We start from the raw sequence: 22233 nt of genomic DNA, 5'->3' as shown, positions 1-22233 counted from the left end.
CGGCTGTTACCTGTTAAGGCAAAACTTGCAAAATTAAGTTAGCTCCCAAAAACACTGATACCTCCAAAAATTTGGCGCTAAATGATGGGCCCTCTGTCCCTAATAACAGGTTCTAATAACTTCCCCATAACTGACTTTAGATTAATAGGCCTGTAATTTCCTAGTTTATCTCTCCTATCCTTCTTAAATAATGGAGTAACACTGGCAGTTTTCCAATCCATGGGGACAATTCATTAATCGAGAGAGCGTTGGAAGATCATGACTAGAGCATCAATAAATTCCTCACCTATTTCTTTTAATTCCCTGAGGTGGAATCCATTGGGTTCTGGAGCTTTGACTATTTTTAACCTTATTAGTTTCTCCATCACCATTTTCTTTTAACTTATATTGAATCTAGTAAGTTCCTCCTTGTGATTTATTTTTATTTTTCCATATCTTTCTGGTATCTTATTCTCATTCTCTACTGTGAAGCCCAATGCAAAGTAGCTATCTAGTAAGTCTGTTATCTCCTGATTTCCAATTACAGTATCACTTGTGTCTGTCATTATGGGGCCCACATTATTCTTAGCTACCCTCTTTCTATTAATGGGGATGAAATTGCGGTCGGAGGCCCTGACCTGAAGCATTTCTACGAATTTACCTGGTGGCCTGGGAGGAGCCTGCGATTCCGGTGGGGAGGCCTTCTCTTCCCGCGCCGCGAAGCGCGCTCCCGTCCTCCTGGTTCCCACGCAGAAGGTGCAGTCATGTGTGACTGCTCAGCCAATCAGGTACTGTATTCCACAGCTTTCTCATTAATAGCAATGAGAATTCTGAATCTACGAGTTCTCATTGGTAGTAATGGAAGAAAAACTCAAACGCACTAAAAGACATATAATTTTGAGGACATTTGCTGGGCAAGATATGGGCAAATGTCCTCGCTCCCGCTATGCGGAGGATCTGTCAAGCTCCACGCAGTATGAAGCAATGAAGATTCTGCATAATTTTAAAGCTGACTTAGATGGTTAATATTTATTAAAGCTTTAGCTTGTCAAGAAAAAAACAAAACTTTTTGGGATATCAGGGGTACGGAGATGGGGTGTGCAGCCTATCTGAAGACCTCAGGTTTTTGGTGTGGCAGTGTATCAGTAGGTTTGAAAGCTGTGGGACAGTAGATATCCAATCTATTTTTTGAACAACAACAACAACAACAACATTTATTTATATAGTGCCTTTAACATACGCATCACAGCAGATTTATAAGACAAAACAGATAAATTTGATGCTGAGGCACATAAGAAGAAATTACGGCAGGTGACCAAAAGCTTGGTCAAAGAGGTAGGTTTTAAGGAGTGTCTTAAAGGAGGAGAGAGAGGTAAGAGAGGCGGAGAGGTTTAGGGAGGGAATTCCAGAGCTTAGGGCCTAAGCAGCTGAAGGCACGGCCACCGATGTTTGAGCAGTTATAATGAGGGATGCTCAAGAGGGCAGAATTTGAGGAGTGCAGACATCTCATGGGGTTGTGAGGCTAAAAGAGACTACAGAGATAAGGGAGGGGCGAGGCCATGGAGGGATTTGTAAACAAGGATGAAAATTTTGAAATCAAGGCGTTGCTTAACCGGGAGCCAATGTAGGACAGCGAGCACAGGGGTAATGGGTGATCGGGACTTGGTGCGAGTTAGGACATAGGCTGCCGAGTTTTTGATGACCTCAAGTTTACGTAGGGTAAAATGTGGGAGGCCAGCCAGGAGTGCGTTGGAGTAGTCAAGTCTAGAGGTTACAAAGGTATGGATGTGGGTTTCAGCAGCAGATGGGCTGAGGTAGGGGCGGAGGCGGGCAATGTTACAGAGGTGGAAATGGGCGGTTTTAGTTATACCGAGGATATGTGGCCAGAAGCTCATTTCAGGGTCAAATATGATGCCTAGGTTGCGAACAATCTGGTTTAGCCTCAGACAGTTGCTAGGGAGATGGATGGATACCAATAAAACGAAAAAAGCTCAGGATCCTGGCCAACCAAATGCTTTATATACAAGGCCAATAGCTACCATCTGGTACAATGATCAAATAATCATGGAATCATACAGCGAGATAGCACAGAAGGAAGCCATTCAGCCCATCATTTTTGTGCCAGCTCTTTGGTATAAAAACCATTCATGTTTTGGAACAGCTCTATCACATCTCCTCTTCATTTTCTCTGCTCCAAGGAGAACAATCCCAGCTTCTCCAGTCTCTCCACATATTCCTTCATCTCTTGCACCATTTTGTAAATCTCTTGCGCGCCCTTTCCAAGGTCTTGACATCCTTCCTAAAGTGTGGTACCTAGAATTTAACACAATGCTCCAGCTCAGGCCTAATCAGTGTTTTCGAAAGGTTTAGAATAACTTCCTTTATTTTGTACTCTGCCTCTATTACTAAAGCCAAGGGTCCCATATGCTTTTTTTAACAGCCTTCTCAACTTGTCCTGCCACCTTCAAAGACTTGTCTCCCTGTTCCTGCACAGCTTTTAGCATTGTAGTTTATATTGCCTCTCCCTGTATTTCACATACAATTCAATAAATCTGTCAATTTGTGGGCAAGTGTCAGAAAATATGTTTATTGTAAAAACCCAACTGGTTCACGAATATCCTTTTGGTAGGGGTCTGCCACTGCTGCCCAGTCCGATCGATGAGTGATTCCAGTCCCACAACATGTGGATTGCTATTAATACCCTCAGAGGTGGTCTAGCAAAGCATTCAGTTGAAAACAGTTGCTACACTGAACACCATCGTGGGAGCACCATCACCACAAGGGATCGAGCTTCCCCCACAACTTGGTCCAGATCATTGATGAGAATAATGTAAACCACCACTGCCACCACCTGCTCCGAGCACCCAGGGACGGTAACTAACGGGTCCTGGCCAGCGACACCTAAAGCTTCACAAAAAATTTATACACATTGCTCTTTTAATAACTTTTTATTTTGTACAGAAATACTGCCTTATCTCCTACATAGTTAGAGTGCAACAACAGCAACCACATGCTTACTCCTCATTCATTGCTGGTGTTTCGCTTTTGTCTTTATTAAAATACCCCAGGCAGAGTATCAGCAAAGAATGAACAGGCTGGGTCTCTTTTCTCTTGAAAATAGAAGGCTGAGGGGTGACGTAACAGAGGTCTTTAAAATTACGAAAGGTTTTGATAGAATGGATACAGAGAGAATGTTTCCACTGTTGGGGAAGAGCATAACTAGAGGCCATCAATATAAGATAGTCACCAAGAAATCCAATAGTTAATTCAGAAGAAAGTTCTTTACCCAAAGAGTGGTGAGAATGTGGAACTCGCTACCACAGGGAGTGGTTGAAACAAATGGTATAGATGCATTTAAGGAAGAAAGGAATAGAAATAGAGGGTTATGCTGATAGATTTAGATGAGGAAAGACGGGAGGTGGCTCGAGCGGAGCATAAACGGCGGCATGGAGTGGTTGGGCCAAATGGCTTGTTTCTGTGCCGTATATCCCATGTAATCCTATGTACTCCAGGCAGAAGAGCCAAAGGCGACATGAGGAAAAACATTTTTACGCAGTGAGTGGCTAGGATCTGGAATTCACTGCCTGAAAGGGTGGTGAAGGCTGATTCAATTGTGGCTTTCAAAAGGGAGTTGGGTAAGTACCTAAAGGAAGAAAATTTGCAGGGGTACGGGGAAAGGTTAGGGGAGTGGGACTAGCTGAAGTGCCCTTGCAGAGAGTGGGCACAGGCTCGACGGGCCAAAGAGTCGCCCTCTGTGCTGTAACCATTCTATGATTCTATGACTCTGTTCTACTGCAGTTTCGCTTGACTGCTTGTCAGTGTGATTTTATAGTTTATAAAAGCATTTGGAACCCAGCATGCTGTACAGTGTAATTTTATTATCTACCATACAGTGGCGCACCATAATGGCACAGTTAGAAACATAGAAATCTACAGCGCAGAAGGAGGCTATTTTGGCCCATCGTGTCCGCGCCGGCCGACAAAGAGCCGCACGACCCTCGGTCAGCAGCCCTGAAGGTTACATATAAACCTATGAACAATGAACAATGACGGAAACGTAAAGAGCATCCAGCCCAACCAGTCTACCCCACACAACTGTGACACCTCTTGTAACAAAACTACACTCCACCCTAACCGGAGCCATGTGATCTCCTGGGAGAGTCAAAAAACCCAGGCCAATTGGGGAAAAAAAAATCAGAGAAAATTCCTCTCCGGCCCAGTCAGGCGATTGAAATTATTCCAGGAGATCACCTTGGCCATATTCGATTCCCTGCAGTACTTACCATCGTATCTTTGCCAGCCAACAAGAGGTTATCCAGTCTAATCCCACTTATCAGTTCGAGGTCCGTAACCCTGCAGGTTACGGCACTTGAAGTGCCCATCCAAGCACCTTTTAAATGTGGTGAGGGTTTCTGTCTCCACCACCCTTCCAGACAGTGTGTTTCAGGCCCCCACAACTCGCTGCATGAAGAAGCTTCCCCTCAAATCCCCTCTGAACCTTCTACCAACCACCTTAAAACTATGCCCCCTCGTAATTGACCCCTCCACCAAGGGAAATAAGCCCTTGCTATCCACTATATCTACGCCCCTCAAGGTTTTGTACACCTCAATGAGGTCTCCTCTCAACCTCCTCTGTTCCAATGAGAACAAACCCAGCCTATCCAATCTGTTCTCATAGCTAAGATTCTCCATTCCAGGCATCCTAGTAAATCTCCTCTGCACCCCCTCCAGTGCAATCACATCCTTCTTATGATATGGCGACCAGAACTGCACGTAGTACTCCAGCTGTGGCCTAACCAGTGTATTATACAATTTAAGCATAACCTCCCTGCTCTTGTATTCTATGCCTCGGCCAATAAAGGCAAGCATTCCGTATGCCTTCTTAACCACCTTATCCACCTGGCCTGCTATTTTCAGGGAGCTGCGGACAAGCACTCCAAGGTCCCTTTGTTCATCTACACTTTTAAGTGGCCTACCACGTAATGTGTATACCCTTTCCTTATTAGCCCTCCCAAAGTGCATTACCTCACACTCTCAGAATTAAATTCCATTTGCCACTGCTCTGCCCACCTGACTAGTAGTTTGATATCCTCCTGCAGTCCATGACTTTCCTCTTCATTATCAACCACACAGTCAATTTTAGTGTCATCTGCAAACTTCTTAATCTGCTGACTGTCTCGAATTAATCCTGAGGTTAGACTGACAGCCCTGTAATTACTTGGCCTATCCCTTTCTCCTTAATTATTCAAATCTAGATCATTGTTGTATACCACAAAAAAGCAAGAGACCCAGTACTGAGCCCTGCGGAATCCCACTGGAAACATCCTTCCAGCCACAAAAACATCGCTCAACCATTACCCTTTGCTTCTTACCTCTAAGCCAATTTTGGATCCAATTTTCCACTTTGCCCTGGATCCCATGGCTTTTAACCTTCATGACCAGTCTACCACGTGGGACCTTATCAAAAGCTTTGCTAAAGTCTGTATACACTACATCGTACGCACTAGCCTCATTGACCCTCTTGGTTACCTCCTCAAAAATTTCATTCAAGTTAGTCAAACACGATCTTTCCTTAACAAATCTGTGCTGACTATCCCGAATTAATCCTTGCCTTTCCAAATGTACATTTATCTGGTCTTTCAGGATTTTTTCCAATAATTTTCTCACCAATGAGGTTAGGTTGACAGGCCTATCATTACTTGGCCTATCCCTTTCTCCCTTCTTAAACAGGGGTGCCACATTAGCAGTTCTCCAGTCCTCTGGCACCATGCCCAAATTCAAAGCGGACTGAAAATGATGATCAGGGCCTCTGCTATTTCCTCTTTTACTTCGCTCAACAGCCTGAGATGCATTTCATCCGGGCCTGGGGACTTAGCTACTTTCAAAGCTGCTAAACCCCTTATTATCTCCTCTCTTACTATGTTTATTTCATCCAGAATTTCACATTCCTCCTTGATAGCAGTATCTGCATTGCCTCTTTCCTTTGTGATATTATTCATTAAGAACCATACCAACCTCTTCTGCCTCCACACGAAGATTACTCTCATGGTCTCTAATAGGCCCTACCCTTTCTTTAGTTATCCTCTTGCTCTTAATATATTTATAGAACATCTTTGGGTTTTCCTTAATTTTACTAACCAAGAATTTTTCATGCTCTCTCTTAGCATTCCTAATATCCTTTTTAATTTTACCTCTTAATTATCTATATTCCCTAAAGATTTTACAATATTTTGCCATTGGTATATGACATAAGCTTCCCTTTTTTCTTTATCCTCCCCTGTAAGTCCCTAGACATCCAGGGGGTGCTAGAATTGTTATTCCCACCCTTTTTCTTTAAGGGCACATGTTTGGCCTGAGCCTTCCGGATCTCCTCCTTGAATGCCTCCTCCTGTTCCGACACTGATTTATCCACAAGTAGCTGTTTCCAGTCCACTGTGGCCAAATCACTCCTCAACTTAGCAAAGTTAGTATTTCCCCAATTTAGGACATTTATTCCTGGTCTACCCTTGTCCTTATCCATAACTAACTTGAGTCTGACTGAATTATGGTCACTGGCACCCAAGTGCTCTCCCAGTAATACCCTTTCCACCTGCCCAGCTCCAGTCCCCAAAACGAAAACTGCCCCCTCTCGTGTTGAGCTTGTTATATACTAACTAAAAAAGTTCTCTTGAATGCCTTTTAAGAATTCCGCATCCTCTATACCCTTCACACTATATTTGTCCCAATCAATATCAGGATAGTTAAAATCCCCTACTATTCCTGCCTTATGGTTTTTGGACTTCACAGCAATTTGCCTACATATTTGTTCCACTATCTCCCTTCCACTGTTTGGCGGTCTATAATACATGCCCAGCAGTGTGATCGCCCCTTTTTTATTTTTCAATTTGAAACATATGGCCTCATTTGATGATCCCTCCAACATATCATCCCGCCACACCGCTGTAATAGTTTCTTTAATCAATAACCCAACACCCCACCCCCCTTTTTACCCTCTCTCTGTCTTGTAACTAGGAATATTGAGCTGCCAAACCTGCCCCTCTTTCAGCCATGTCTCTGTAATGGCTATAATGTTGTACTCCCAAGTGTCTACCTGTGCTCTTAACTCATCCGCCTTATTCACTATACTCCTTGCATTATCGTATATACCATTTAGCACAGGAAGACTTCCTTGATTACTACTTACTAACCTGTGTTTGCTCTATCTTACAGATTCAATTTCTAAATTCTTGCTATCCAATTTCAGCTTTACTTTCTTCCCTATTTAATTTGTTCTCAGGTTCCCATCCCCCAAGCTAATTTAAACTCACCCCAACAGAACTAGCAAAACTCCCCGTGAGGATATTGGTCCTGGCACTGTTGAGGTGCAACCCGTCTGGTTTGTACAGGTCCCCTCTCCCCCAGAAGCGGTCCCAATGCCACAGGAATTTAAAGCCCTCCCTCCTATACCAACTCTCCAGCCACGCATTCTTCCTTTCTATCCTTCTATTCTTGTAGTCATTCGCACGTGGCACCAGTAGTAACCCGGAGATTACTACCTTTGAGGTCCTACCCTTTAATTTTCTTCCGAGTTCCCTAAAATCTGCCTGTAGGACTCTTCCCTTTTTCTATCTATGTCATTGGTCCCAATATGGACCACGACCTCTAGCTGTTAACCCTCTCCCCCCGAAATGCCCTGCATCTGTTCTGTGACATCCTTGACCCTGGCACTAGGGAGGCACCATACCATTCTGGAGTCACGTCATTCTGGAAACACCTCTCTGTTCCCCTCACTATTGAATTCCCAATCATGACAGCTCTTTTATTCTTTGTCCCTACCCCCTGTGCAGCTGAGCCACCCGTGGTGCCTTGGACATGGCTCTGGCTGCACTCCCCAGAGGCACCATCGCCCTCACCGGTGCTCAGAAGAGAATATCAGTTTGAAAGTGAGATGGACTCATGGGGGGACTCCTGCACTACCTGCTTAGCATTCTTCCTCCATCTGGTGTTCACCCACTTCCCCTCTGTCTGCACGCTTTTAAGCTGTGGGGTGACCACCTCCTGAAACGTGCTATCCATATAGCTCTTAGCCTCGCAGATGCACAGTGTTGACTCCAGCCACCGCTCAAGCTACTAAACGCGGTGCTTGAGTAGTTGAAGCTGGAGACACCTCCTGCACACATGGTTGTCTCGGCCATGCAAAGCCTCCAGGATTTGCCACATGCCACAGGATGTGCACTCCACAGGACTGAGCTGCCCTGCCATCCCTCTAATTAGACTATCTAATTTAAAGTCTAATTAAAAAGAAAAAGAGAGATACTTATCAATCAAACAGCCAACCACTTACCTGCCCAGACGAGGGCCGTGAGATCTTCGACAGAAGTAAACCCCTTGCCTACCTCCGGCCCTCCTGCTCCTCAGACTCCTGGCCTCCTGAACTCACCGAGTTCGGGGCTGCTCTTGGACTGTCCCGCTCTCGGACTCTCAATTGGCATTTGATAATTTGTTGTCAAAATAATAGTGAGGTTCATGGCACTCAGAAAATGCGGGAATCCGAAAGTTGTCTGAGATGCGCCGCTCCGCCATTAGTTTTGTGAAACAGCATCTCGCTGACTGGCTCACCATTGAAGTGCATTGAATGGCGTGATGTTGCTGTTTTTGCACAGTAGATACAAACTAAGCTTCCCACAGAATGTTAGAGCTGGGCCTGATGGACTGCATCCCAGAGTACTTAAGGAGGTGGCCTTGGAAATAGTGGATGCGTTGACAGTCATTTTCCAACATTCCATTGACTCTGGATCAGTTCCTATGAAGTGGAGGGTAGCCAATGTAACCCCACTTTTTAAAAAAGGAGGGAGAGAGAAAACAGGGAATTATAGACCGGTCAGCCTGACATCGGTAGTGGGTAAAATGATGGAATCAATTATTAAGGATGTCATAGCAGTGCATTTGGAAAGAGGTGACATGATAGGTCCAAGTCAGCATGGATTTGTGAAAGGGAAATCATGCTTGACAAATCTTCTGGAATTTTTTGAGGATGTTTCCAGTAGAGTGGACAAGGGAGAACCAGTTGATGTGGTATATTTGGACTTTCAGAAGGCGTTCGACAAGGTCCCACACAAGAGATTGATGTGCAAAGTTAGAGCACATGGGATTGGGGGTAGTGTACTGACATGGATTGAGAACTGGTTGTCAGACAGGAAGCAAAGAGTAGGAGTAAATGGGTACTTTTCAGAATGGCAGGCAGTGACTAGTGGGGTACCGCAAGGTTCTGTGCTGGGGCCCCAGCTGTTTACACTGTACATTAATGATTTAGATGAGGGGATTAAATGTAGTATCTCCAAATTTGCGGATGACACTAAGTTGGGTGGCAGTGTGAGCTGCGAGGAGGATGCTGTGAGGCTGCAGAGCGACTTGGATAGGTTAGGTGAGTGGGCAAATGCATGGCAGATGAAGTATAATGTGGATAAATGTGAGGTTATCCACTTTGGTGGTAAAAACAGAGAGACAGACTATTATCTGAATGGTGACAGATTAGGAAAAGGGGAGGTGCAAAGAGACCTGGGTGTCATGGTACATCAGTCATTGAAGGTTGGCATGCAGGTGCAGCAGGCGGTTAAGAAAGCAAATGGCATGTTGGCCTTCATAGCAAGGGGATTTGAGTACAGGGGCAGGGATGTGTTGCTACAGTTGTACAGGGCATTGGTGAGGCCACACCTGGAGTATTGTGTACAGTTTTGGTCTCCTAACCTGAGGAAGGACATTCTTGCTATTGAGGGAGTGCAGCGAAGGTTCACCAGACTGATTCCCGGGATGGCGGGACTGACCTATCAAGAAAGACTGGATCAACTGGGCTTGTATTCACTGGAGTTCAGAAGAATGAGAGGGGACCTCATAGAAACATATAAAATTCTGACGGGGTTAGACAGGTTAGATGCAGGAAGAATGTTCCCAATGTTGGGGAAGTCCAGAACCAGGGGTCACAGTCTAAGGATAAGGGGTAAGCCATTTAGGACCGAGATGCGGAGGAACTTCTTCACCCAGAGAGTGGTGAACCTGTGGAATTCTCTACCACAGAAAGTTGTTGAGGCCAATTCACTAAATATATTCAAAAAGGAGTTAGATGAGGTCCTTACTGCTAGGGGGATCAAGGGGTATGGAGAGAATGCAGGAATGGGGTACTGAAGTTGAATGTTCAGCCATGAACTCATTGAATGGCGGTGCAGGCTAGAAGGGCCGAATGGCTTACTCCTGCACCTATTTTCTATGTTTCTATGTTTCTATGTTTCTATGTTGATGAAGCCTGGATTAGCTGTCAGAATTTTTTTATGATGAGCTAAGTGTTAGTTACTGCTAATGAGAATACACCATCAGGAGAATGCAATTTCAGGATCAATATTTAATTTTTTAAATACCCAACAACAATTCAAACCTGAACGAATGTGACTCCAATTATATTTTGGGAAGACCGAAGCCATTGGCTTTGGTTCCCGCTACTAACTGCGTTCCCTGGCCACTGACTCCATCCTTCTCCCTAGCATCTGTCTGAGGCTGAACCAGACTGCTCGCAACCTTGGTGTCATATTTGATCCTGACATGAGCTTCCGGCCACATATCCGCGGCATAACTAAAACCGCCTATTTCCGCCTCCGTAAAATCGCCCATTTCCGCTCTTGCCTCAGCTCATCTGCTGCTGAAACCCTCATCCATGCCTTTTTTGCCTCTAGACTTGACTACTCCAATACACTCCTGGCTGGCCTCCCACATTCTACCCCATGTAAACTTGAGGTCATTCAAAACTCATCCCGCTCACCCATCACTCCTGTGCTCACTGACCTACATTAGCTCCCGGTTAAGCAACGCCTCGATTTCAAAATGCTCATCCTTGTTTACAAATCCCTCCATGGCTTCAGCCCTCCCTATCTCTGTAATCTCTTCCAGCCCCACAACCCCCCTGAGATATCTGCATTCCTCGAATTCTGCCCTCTTGAGCATCCCTGATTATAACTACTCAACCATTGGTGACCGTGCCTTCAGCTGCCTGGGCCCTAAGCTCTGGAATCCCCTCCTTAAACCTCTCCGCCTCTCTACCTCTCTTTCCTCCTTTAACACGCTCCTTAAAACATATCTCTTTGACCAAGCTTTTGGTCATCTGCCCTAATTTCTTCTTATGTGTCTTGGTGTCAATTTTTTTTTGTCTTTTCACACTCCCGTGCCTTGGGATGTTTTACTACATTAAAGGCACTATATAAATACAAGATGTTGTTGTTGTTGTATGGGTATATGTAAACCTTAAATTAAGCATTTAAAAATCAAAAATGATGCTCGTACATTTTAAATTAGTTTATATAAATCTTGGCCTGGATTAAGATGATTAAAATTATTTATCAAAGAATTATACTTTTATTGAGGTTGGGGAATGAAGGGACTTATGAATAAAATTGAAATTCAGTACATTTGTATTTATTAGAATTGTGTACATTGTATAATTATTTATGGATTCCATTGCATCTCATTGGGAGATTACCTTCTGAAATGATTACAATGGAATTCTCCCTTGTGACTGGAGGACCGGGCCCATGTGATCCCATGACGCTTCTAAACTGTCTGTATCCTTGGGATCCGTGAGCCTTTCCATCTGCCTGGAGCCCCTTGACGTCTAGAGGTAGGTTCAGATTTATTTCACAGGTCGGAGGCGTACTCCGGAGGTATGCAATTTCTACCCCTTTTTTTTACTTTTCCATTCTGTCTCATTTTTCTCTCTTTCTTAATCCAGTCTCTACTTCTCTTTTTGTACCTGATTTCACATTGAATTCACCCACTCTAATTTACATTTCTTTCTCAGTCCTTGTGCTGTTAATTTCCGAATCCTTCAATCTGATTGGTTAAGGAGATACACAGTTGCTTGCCTTGTTCATCCAGGCCCCTGATGCCCGGTTTCCCTCACTGCGACATTATAAGCTCGCGCTTTGAGCAACTTGCAGCACCAAATGTCATCACAATTAAACAGGCAAGGACAATTCTAACTAATGGACGTTATTGGTGATCCTATTACAGCGAATTATGGCCCAATCATTTTAACTGCTCAACCATTTGTGGCCGTGCCTTCAGGTGCCTGGACGCTAAGCTCTGGAACTCCCTCCCTAAACCTCTCCGTCTCTCTACCTCGCTTTCCTCCTTTAAATCGCTTCTTAAAACCAAATGTACCAGAATAATGAAAATTAAACTTTTTTGAAAACTTGTAACAATTTCAGGTAACTACTTTATAAAGAATCTGATTTAACATTTTTGAGAAAGTTACTAAGTTGCTGGATGTCAATTAATGTCAGTGGTTCTACGTGGGGACTGATTACTAGAGGAGTCCTGCAGGGATTGGCAACAGCGCCATTATATATGGAGTAGCCTTAGAGGAGAAAAAGAGACTGCAGGGAGAGCTATAGTGGTCTGAGAGTGGGCCGGTAGCTGTCAGATGTCTCATAATGTTAATAAATACTGCATTGTGTCCTCGGGTACGGACAACTCCAGCATGTATGTACCATGGAAGGTTGTGTGCTCAAAGTTGCTGAGTGACATATATTTCCAAAAGACATTGGACACAGTGCCACATAATAGGCTTGCCAGTAAAGTTGAAGCCCATGGAATAAAAGAGACAGTGGGAGCATGGATACGAAATTGTCTAAGTGACAGGAAATAGGGAGTAGTGGTGAACGGTTGCTTTTCAGACTGGAAGGAGGTATGCAGTGGTGTCCCCCAGGGGTCAATACAAGGAGCACTGCTTTTTTTAATATATATTAATGGCTTTGATGTGGGTGTACATGGCACAATTTCAAAATTTGCAGATGACGCAAAACTTGGAAGTATAGTGAACTGTGAGGTGGAAAGTGATAGACTTCAAGAGGACATAGACAGGCTGGTGGAACGAGCAGACATGTGACAGATGAAATCTAACGCAGAAAAGTGTGAAGTGATACATTTTGGTAGAAAGAATGAGGAGAGGAGATATAAACTAAAGGGCACAATCCTAAAGGGGGTGTATGAATAGAGAGGCTAGGGGTATATGTGCACAAATCGTTGAAGGTGGAAAGGCAGGTTGAGAAAGTGGTTAAAAAAGCTTATGGGATCCTAGGCTTCATAAATAGAGGTATAGAGTACAAAAGCATGGAAATTATGATGAACCTGTAAAAAAACACTGGTTTAGCCTCAACTGGAATATTGTGTCCAATTCTGGGCATGGCACTTTAGGAAGGATGTGAAGGCCCTGGAGAGAGTGCAGAAACGATTTACGAGAATCATTCCTGAGACTTCAGTTATGTGAATAGAAGGTATAAGCTGGGGTTGTTCTGCTTAGAGCAGTGAAGATTGAGAGGAGATTTGATAGAGGTGACACAAAATCATGAGGGGTCTGAACTGAGTAGATAGAGAGAAACTGTTCCCATTGGCAGAAGGGTCGAGAACTAGAGGACACTGAGTTAAGGTGATTGGCAAAAGAACCAAAGGCGACGTAAGAAAAAAACTTTTTAACGCAGCGACTGGTTAAGATCTGAAATGCACTTCCTGAAAGGGTGGTGGAGGCAGACTCAATCACGGCTTTCAAAAGAGAATTGGATAAGTACCTAAAAGGAAAACATTTGCAGGGCTATGGGGAAATGGCGGGGGAGTGGGACTAGCTGAGGAGCTGTTGCAGAGAGCCGGCACGGGCTCGGCGGGCCAAATGGTCTTGTTTAGTACTGTAACCATTCTATGATTCTATGACAGAAAAACCTGAGTGTTAGAGCACATGATTCACTGAAGGTTCATGATGTGCCATGTGGCCATTGATAAAACAAATGGAGTGTTAGGAAGTAGTGCCTTTGCACCTTCTTTTCTTTATATTGCTCCTGTATCCTGACTCAACCATTCTAGTCTCTGTTGCCTACTGTGGCTCCATGCCTTCTTTTAACGATAAGTCTGAGGAAATATATATTATTTTCTAGTGCAATTTAATTGATATTTGAACCAACATCTAACATTCGATGCATATTGTAAAGAAATGGTACTACATACTCTGTGGCTTTGTGCATTTTGCTGGATGACTTTTAAATATTCAGCATTAAAAGTAGCTTTATGATATGAAACTACAAAAAATCTGCATAATTTGCAAGCTGACTTCGATGGTTAAATATTTTAAAAAGCTTTAGCTTGTTAAGAAAAATAACAAACCTTTTTGGGTAATCAGGGGAACAGAGATGGGGAGTGCAGCCTATCTGAAGACCTCAGGGTTTTGGTGTGTCCGTGTATCTGTAGGGTGAAAAGGTGTGGGAGAGGGATATCCAATCTATTTTTCTAAGAACGATGCATACCAAGAAAAAAAAGAGCTCAGGATCCTGGCCAACTATATGCTCGATACACAAGGCCAATGCCTGCCGTCTGCTACAATGATTCAGCACATTTCAGCTCAGCTTTTACTGCTGAGTCATCTGACTCTGGCAGATACTGAGTATCTTTTGAGGCTGATCCTTTTTATCAGGTTTGAAGTGATGAGCATGCACTTTATAGTTTAAGTCATGTCATGCACACTGAACGTACACAAGTCTGGGAGTGCATGATCAGAGCAAATTCAATTATCAATCACGTTCACATTGTGTCAGCTTGGCACCATTTGAGCACCACGTTTCAATACTTACAATCCAGTTTTAACTGCAGACTTTAGTTAATTACCTCTGGTAATTTACTGTGCACGTTTATTACATGCACAGCAAATATTCGGAGCCAGATCAAATAATCATTGATCACTGACTCGCTATTACATACACGGTTTGCAGAGAAAGCTCCAATTCAAATGGATGGATGAGACCTCTCAGGGAGACCAATGCAGCCTGGTTGCACATTGCACATGAGCGCACAAGCAGGGATGCTGTCTGGAGGACCTGGCTACAGTGGCGCAAACCTTTTAATGTTCTCAGTAGATCACAAAATGTTACTGCAAAGCCACACTCAACCTCATCCTGCTGTGCCACTCATCACGTCCCCATCACTCTGCCTTCCCTACTCTACCACTGCACACCAACTGGCCCCTCCACCCATGCTCTCTCTCTAGCTACGTTACCAGTTCACAATTTCACTAGCCACCCCTCACACTCACTCTCATCCTTGTCCAATCCTACCAACTAACAACACACAAGGGTAGGCACTTGGGTTCTTTAACCAATGTTCATGTATAGTTAATGTTGATGTGTTGTCAAACATTTAATTCTTTATTTTCAGCATTTTGCATTCTTGGACAGATTTGTGGGCATCTTTGGAAGTGGCCAAAGTGAGTTGCAGTGAATGGTACCCCCCACAATGGTGATGAGTGTGAAAGGAATGGGTTGAACATGTAAGGTTTACACATTTTCACAAAAGGCATAGGAAGAGGCCACAAACTAAAAATGGTTTAAGGAAACCTTTGGGACTGCTTGGGTGGGAGAAAAGTGCAACAGCCTGGGGCAGGTGGTGAATCATCATTGATTAATGCAATTTCTGCGGTCAGGAGCTAGCCCTGATTAAACATTGAGACAAAGGGTTTGATACAATCAAGCAGAGGAGCCCCCAGATTGATTGGTTGGAGGGGGAAAACCAGATCCCTATGGAAACTACAAGTCTGCAAAAAAACAGGACAACAAAGGATCCCACAAGGCATGCATTTTTGGATAATGAGGCACCAAAGATAAGGAGTTATCTTTTGCCCTGTAGACTCGGTGTGCAAATTGTGGCCATCCAAACTCATCACCACAGCCATCCAAACAGATCACCAGAAGCATCGAGACCAATCCAGATGCATTAACGGAGAAGCAGCCCAGCAGGAGATGTTTTCATAAAATGGATATAAATGTACGAGCTGAGAACAGCAGCTCAGAAGGAAAAAGATCAAGAAGAACAAGAAGAAAGACCACGATCAACAAGCAGGACGAGAAGCAGGGAACATCGGAGAGGAACAGCCAGTCAAGGAACAACGATGACGAGCCTACAATTGACAACAGCAGCAACTGGCTGGATGGGTGATTGTAAGTCTTCAGTCAATTCTCTCAGAAGTCTTGTTCTGTAATTTTTAGGGTTTTTTTGTGTAATAAAACTGACAGTTGGGTTTAAGCCTAAACTTTGTGTTGCATGGAGTCCTTTCCTGTATTTCCTGAGGTCTATAAGAACATAAGAACATAAGAAATAGGAACAGGAATAGGCCATATGGCCCCTCGAGCCTGCTCCGCCATTCAATAAGATCATGGCTTATCTGATCATGGATTCAATTCCACTTTCCTACCCGCTCCCCATAACCCCTTATCCCCTTATCACTTAAGAAACTGTCTATTTCTGTCTTAAATTTGTTCAATGTCCCAGCTTCCACAGCTCTCTGAGGCAGCAAATCCCACAGATTTACAACCCTCTAAAAGAAGAAATTCCTCCTCATCTCTGCTATAAATGGGTGTCCCCTTATTCTAAGATCATGCCCTCTAGTTCTAGTCTCCCCCATCAGTGGAAACATCCTCTCTGCATCCACCATGTCAAGCACCCTCATAAATCTTATTAATTTCGATAAGATCACCCCTCATTTCTCTGAGTTTCAATGAGTAGAGGCCCAACCTATTCAACCTTTCCTCATGTCAACACCCTCATCCCCGGAATCAATCTAGTAAATCTTCTCTGAACTGCCTCCAAAGCAAGTATATCCTTTCATAAATATGGAAACCAAAACTGCACGCAGTATTCCAGGTGTGGCCTCACCAATATCTTGTATAGCTGTAGCAAGCCTCCCCTGCTTTTATACTCCATCCCCTTTGCAATAAAGGCCAAGATACCATTGGCCTTTCTGATAACTTGCTGGACCTGCATATTATCCTATGAATCAAAGTAGAATGGAAAACAAACACCCTACATAAAATGGCGACCGCGGCAGGACCTCAGAGTTTGGAATAGGATCACGGAAACAAATCAAGGGCAAGAAACCATGGGGAGGCTTGGTTAAGTCTCAGGTATCAAGGTAGTCGCAGGTAGTCAGCGAAGAGGTCTCAGGGAGACCAAAGTAATCTCAAGGGCAACTAGGGCAGCCGAAGAGCACAGGCTGACTAGGGTAGCCACCAAGAAAGGTAATCACAGATAGTCTGCGAAGGGGTCTCAGGGAGGCGAGAAGTGATCTCATGGATGGCCAGGGCAACCGGAGGAAACAGTCTCGGATAGGCTGGAGTAATCTCAGTTGACTGGGGAAGTCACAGAGAAGGGCGAGGTAATCTCAAGGGCGGCTAGGGCAACCGTAGGAGTGAAACAGTCTCGGATAGGCTGGAGTAATCTTGGGTCGACTAGGGTAGCCACAGAGAGAAGTCAGAGTAACAGTAACCGCAGGTCACTGCGAGGGAGAGACCAAGGTAGTCAGGGATAATTTCTCAGCCAGAAGCACTGGAAATGGTCTCACCACAGCAAAATGCAGTAGAGCCAGCGGCTAAGAGTAGTCATAGGAAGTCCATGGAGGCAAAGGTAGCTACATATATATGCAACAAACTGGACATTTCGGAGCCAGGGGCACGAGAAATGCTACACTCTGGGGGTCCACAGGAAAAAGCGTCAGAATGGACAGTTAGTAGTAACCACAAAGGGTCAAAAGAGAAGGCGGGTTGGCTCATGTGCCTGCAGAAGCAGACGCAACTGTGAAGGAAAAAGATCAAGAAGACCACGATCGACAAGCGGGACGAAAAGGAGGGAACATTGGTCAAGGAACAACGACCATGAGCCTACAATTGACAACAGCAGTAACTGGCTGGATGGGTGATTGTATGTCTTCGGTCAATTCTCTCAGAAGTCTTGTTCTGTAATTTTTTGTTGTTTTTTTTTATGTAATAAAACTAACAGTTGGGTTTAAGCCTAAACTTTGCATTACGTGGAGTCCTTTCCTGTAATTCCCAAGGTCTATGAATCGAAGTAGAGTGGAAAACGAACACCCTACAAACATTGCAGGGATGCTTTATGGAGCTGTTGTGGGGTGGTGCCAACCTGGCGCATCATGTGGCAGTGAGGGTGTACAGCGTGAAGTGAAGTAAATGTGGCCATGGTGAGGCCATCCCTGGCCTCCCGGACAGCAATGTGGTCAGGTGCACATGCCCTGTGTACTATGCAACATCAGATGATTGCAGAGAAGGTTGGTGTTGTTGGTAGTGATGCTGGTGTGTTTAGTGATGTTGGCATTGGGGCTGATCCTGGCAGGATTCTGAGGACTAATGTGAGATTTGTTCAAGGGCAACGATGCTGCTGAAGTAGATGGCAGGTGAGGTTGAGATGACAGAAGCGATCGGTCAATGGTGATAGAGGTTGCTCCAAGGGGGTGACAGTGAATGGCGAGTTCACTGCAAACACTTCCAAAGAGCATACAGCTCAAAAGTCTCTTCCAAAACTGAAGGCTTCAGCTGCTGACATTGGAAAGTGAACAGCTGTGAAATGGTAACTTTTATAACACTTCTGCAGTTGTCAACTAGCTAAAGCAATAGAGAGTCATTGAGAACCCGACACTCTTACCTGACATGAAACCTGAGGGATGGCAAACCCGTCAAAGGTTGGTAAAATTGTAAGAGCCTGCTTTCGCGCCTCTGAGTCAGAAGGTTGTGGGTTCAAGTCCCACTCCAGAGACTTGAGCACAAAAAATCTAGGCTGACACTCCAATGCAGTGCTACTACCTCAGCAATACACTGTCAGAGGTACCGTCTTTCAGATGAGACGTTAAACCGAGGCCCCGTCTGCTCTCTCAAGTGGATGTAAAAGAACCCAGGGCAATATTTCGAAGAAGAGCAGGGGAGTTATCCCCGGTGTCCTGGCCAATATCTATCCCTCAATCAACATAACAAAAAACAGTTTATCTGGTCATTATCACATTGCTGTTTGTGGTAGCTTGCTTGTGCCACTGAATCGAAGCAATTCATTTTGACTCCCGAGTTTTGCGTCTTCAAGCTGCACACCCTCATGTCACGATCTCAGCTGTATGTAAAGGGACAATGTACAGATGGAAATTAGAGGTGTTCACGATTGATGGTGCACACAGAGCAAGGACAGCATCCAGATTTAATAATGCATCGCTGGAATTACTGCTGGGTGCAGTCAGGAGCAGGGGCATACTTTCCTCCAGAAATAGAGGAAGAAACCTGCAGCTCTCATCAAGAAGATATCGTTGGAGGTAGCTGAGGAGGTGAGCAACAGGAAACATTGTGCCGACATCTTGGATGCAATGTCGGCAACTTTGTAATGACCTAACGATGTCGGCAACTTTGTAATGACCTAACCAGGTGCATTTGCTGATTCAACTACATCCTGTGGTTTAAGCTCCTGCCCCCTTTCACTCTGTCTTGCCATGGGTACTCCATCACATCACTCCTCACACACACTCAACTTTCAGCAGCACCCAGCCTTCACTTTCTGCGCACTTAATCAGCTCCCCATTTATCCATCCACCATTGCCACTCCCCCCAATCCGTATGCAATGTCACATTGTCACCCACACCGAATGCACTGCACCCATTGGATGAATGACACTGGTGTTGGGGACAGCTGTGGAGATTCTGCCTTGGGGAGTGCAATGCTCTGTTCAGCTGGACACAGATTCTGAATCCCGGGGGCTATCATTAAGAAGGAAAATGCTGGAGGTGTATTAACACCTTAACCAGGACCTGGCAGATGTGCCATGCACACTTTCCACAGTAATGGAGATGATGGAGGAGACCAAATTGATCGCTAGTGGATTGGTGGTGCAGGGAATTGCAAAAATGTCTGCCCTGGAGAGAGTACCCGTCTCCATGGAGCTTCGAGCACAGTTCTTAATGAGTCCATACAGGAGATGCCCGTCACCTTAAACAACACAACAGATAGCTTATCTGTGGCCTTACAGCAAGTCACTGAGCGACACCAAGCTCGACTGCAGCAAAGTGGTAAGAATGCTGTGGTGCTGGCCTAGGAGAGGGATGTTGGCTAAGTGGAACACGGACGTGAGACCTCTACTCAAAAAGCTCCCACTTTTCACCCGCTGCCACCCACCCTCTGCACACCCCGCAACCACCCAGTAACCCTGACATGCTGCCTCGTCTCCTGATGGTTGAGTTTGTCCCTGCTCAGGTGTAGGTGGAGCAGTCTTTGGCAGTGCCCTCACGAGCATAGGCCAAAAGCATTTCGGCAGTCAGCCCAGGGATCTGAGCAGGCTGCCTTTACCTCTACTGAAGCCACACGGGATGCATCATTTAGAAGTGATAGGAAGTATAGGTTCAGCAGATTGTAATTCTTCAAAGCCATGCACATGAGGTTGAGTGTGGCTTTGCACTAACGTTTTGTGATCTACTGAGATCATTGAAAGGTTTGCCGCACTGCACCCAGGTCCTCCTGACCACATCCCTGCTTATGCCCTCGTCTGCAATGTCCAACACAACAAAATGTTATGTTGTTTCCTTTTTTCTAATACCATGTTAAATTTATTGATTAGCACGATTTTTATGTCTCGCCCATTATTGAGTCTCGAGTGCCAACTCACCCTTTCAGTAGATTCCCAATGAATGTCAATAAATGACGGAACCGATTGGGCTGATGTGCAATGGGCGGATTGATAAGCCTACCCAACGTTTTACCCGGCCAATTAGAGGAAGCGGGTCTGGTGATGTAATTTGATAAAGGGACCATGTCCAAATTTATTTTGACAGTTGTTCTATCAGTGTTCTACAGCAATGAGGTGCTGCAAACACTGACAATCACTGCACAAAGGCACAGGGCTGTACCCAGGTTCTTCCATGTCTCCATCCATATGCTTATGCCGGGAGTCATAGCATGCAGGGAGGCCCTCTTCCCTTCCCATGGACGGAAGAGACCCTCCCAGGAGATCAACACAGCCTGGTTACACGTTGCAGAAGAGGACATAAGCAGGGATGTGGTCAGGAGGACCTGGGTGCAGTGCGGCAAACCTTTCAATTATCTCAGTAGATCACAAAACGTTAGTGCAAAGCCACACTCAACCTCATCCTGCTGTGCTGCTCATCACTTCCCCATCACTTTGCCTTCCCAACCCTACTCCCGCACATCGTTATTTAAACAAACTTATCTTGCAACTCGACCCATCCCTCTCTATCTATGTTATCACATGCCCATCTCACTACCCACCCCTCACAACCACACCCCTCATCCTAGTCCAATCATACCAACTAACAACACACAAGATTAGGCACTTGGATGTTTTATGCAACGTTCATGTAAATTTTCTGTTAATGTGGTGCCAAACATTGAAATCTTTATTTTCAACACTTTGCTTTCTTGGACAGCTTTGTGTGCACCTTTGGAATTGGCTTAGTGAGTTGCAGTGAATGGTGGGACATAATGTTATCCCTGCATTGGTGATGAGTGTGAAAGGAATGGCTTGGTCATTAGAGGGATGCTTTATGGTGTTGGTGTGGTGTAGTGCCAACCTAGCGCCTCATGTGGCAGACAGGGTGTACAGCGCCAAGTGAAGTAAATCTGGCCATGGTGAGGCCATCCCTGGCCTCCCGGGCAACAATGTGGTCAGGTGCTGATGCCCTCTATCCTGTGCAGTATCAGTTGATTGCAGAAAAGGTTGGTGTTGTTGTTGGTGCTACCTAGTGCTGCTGGTGTTGGGGGATGATCGTGGTGGGATTCTGAAAACCAAGGTGAGAGAGTATAAAGCGCACCCATGTGATGGAATAGATGGCAGGTGAAATAGAGATGACTGAAAAGATCTGGCAATGGTGAGCGAGGTAATGAGGTCAGACTGGATGGAGACTTGTGTAAAGACTTGCAGCATAGTGAATCTGTTGTGGAAATGCAGTGAGCAAGAGCTTGTGGCTGTGGGAAGATATCTCTGTAAGGTGGGAGATTTTATATTGCATTTTAAGCTGTCAACTCAGCAGCTGATTCAATGGCCACTGAACTCATCTGCCATGTGTCCTCCCATTCTACCAGTCTCTCTATGTCCGCTTGAAGTCTATTACTATCTTCTTCCTGGTTTACAACACTTCCAATTTTTGTGTCATCTGCAAATTTTGAAATTGTGCTCTGTACCCTAAAGTCCAAGTCATTAACACATGTCAAACATAGCAGTGAACCTCCCTCCAGTCTGAAAAAAAACATTAACCACAACTCCCTTAGCCAATTTTGTATCCATGCTGCTACAGCCCTTTTTAACCCATGAACTGCAATTTTGCTAACAAGCCTAATATGCAGTTCTTTATCAAACGGCCTTTGAAAGTCCACATGCCAACATACCAACATCAACTGAACAGCCCTCATCCACCCTCT

This window comes from Pristiophorus japonicus, chromosome 15, assembly GCF_044704955.1.
Source record: "Pristiophorus japonicus isolate sPriJap1 chromosome 15, sPriJap1.hap1, whole genome shotgun sequence".
NCBI lineage: Eukaryota > Metazoa > Chordata > Chondrichthyes > Pristiophoridae > Pristiophorus > Pristiophorus japonicus.
The sequence above is the reverse complement of the archived record's forward strand: the minus strand, read 5'-3'. Positions refer to the sequence as shown.